This window comes from Centrocercus urophasianus, unplaced genomic scaffold (genome assembly GCF_019232065.1).
Source record: "Centrocercus urophasianus isolate 14NV4802_14NV808 unplaced genomic scaffold, USGS_Curo_1.0 seq_16, whole genome shotgun sequence".
Classification (NCBI taxonomy): Eukaryota; Metazoa; Chordata; class Aves; order Galliformes; family Phasianidae; genus Centrocercus; species Centrocercus urophasianus.
Genome location: NW_024884711.1, coordinates 32227406 through 32228883, shown reverse-complemented (window position 1 = coordinate 32228883; position 1478 = coordinate 32227406).

Here is a 1478-nt window from a genome sequence, read left to right as displayed (position 1 = left end):
GCTGTAGCAGCCGCCGCGAGCAGGAGGACCCCGCCGGCCGGGAAAATGGCCGCCCCCTGCGGCCGGCCGCCACCAGGCCCGGAGCGAGCCCGGAAGCGGTGGAAGAGCTTCCGGATCCGCCACCTACCGCCCGCCCCGCCCCGCGCCAGGTTGCTCAGCAACCCATTTCTCCTTCAGCACCGCGCCGTCTACGTCGAGAGCTGGGGCACGGGCTGAGGCTCCCGCCTGCGCGGGAACGGAAAGCGGCGAGGCTGGTGGGAGTGGTTTGCGGCCGAGGGCTCCGTCTAAGCCTCATGTACCGGCATATCCATAATCAGCATCGGTAACCTAAATGCTGTTATTCACGTTCAGTTACAATGTAATCTAAATGATAGAATGGGCACGTATACCTGCGCATAGCAGAAACTGGTCTTCGATATTCATCTTTTCTCCTTGCTTTGAGCTGTTTTTCCAAGTGCCCAAAAATTACTTTTGGATGTTTATTATCATTTTCTTTCTTTCACCTGACTGCTGTTGTTCACTGTCGTTCCTTCCTTCACCAAAAACACCAGTTGTCACAAATCCAAATCAGCATTGCCTTCATGCATCTTCCTCCTGCTGCCTTCCACAAGCACCAACACAATGACCGCAGTATGGGTCAGTCAGCTAATTTGGCAGAATCTTCACACAGCAGTACAAAGAGGCAATTAGCATTGCCAAGGATCCACCCAGTGAAGTTTTCCATACCGCTGATGTTGCATCAAAGCATTATGCTGATGGACTGCCTGGTTACACAGGCTGCCAGGTTACACTGATCTGAGAGTGCGATGCCACCCAAAGGCCATCCTTCCTGCTGTCAGCTGTGCTTTTCTGCTTAAACTGCTGCTGACAAAAGGCAACAGCTGAACTAATGCTGAAGAGTTAAATGAGAAACAGCCATTAATAAGCTGACTTCATTTGAGAAAGCTTATTTACAACGTTGTTTCCTACGTTGGCACATTAACAAGCAAAACTTCCACTGGCAGTGTCAAATTGTAAGCAAAGTACGTGCCCTAAAACAAAACAGAAGTCTGATGACACTGTCTTACTGAGTTACTGAAGACCATAGGTCTGCACTGATCTCTAGAGAGACGGCTCTCTGCTAACACAGAGACAGCAGCGAGGCAATTAAAACTGGTTGGAATGAATTATTGACAGCAATGTATACAGAAAAGCAAGATAAAAACAACAGGTGAGGGATATTAAAAAATAAAGACCAGGAGAACAGCTGAGAGCTGTAAAACTGGTAAACACTGAGGGCCCTAAAACTGAGAGCCTCCACTGAAGGCCTCCACTCTAATAGGGCTGTATCACAGATGGTTTGTCAAAAGGCCATGGTTTGATAATAGGAAGATAGCAACAAGGTTACTTGCATTGCATATGCCATTCCCCTTCCTGCTGTTACAACAGGAATACAGACTGTAGCTGTAGAGATACACAAACTGAATAAAGAAAACACA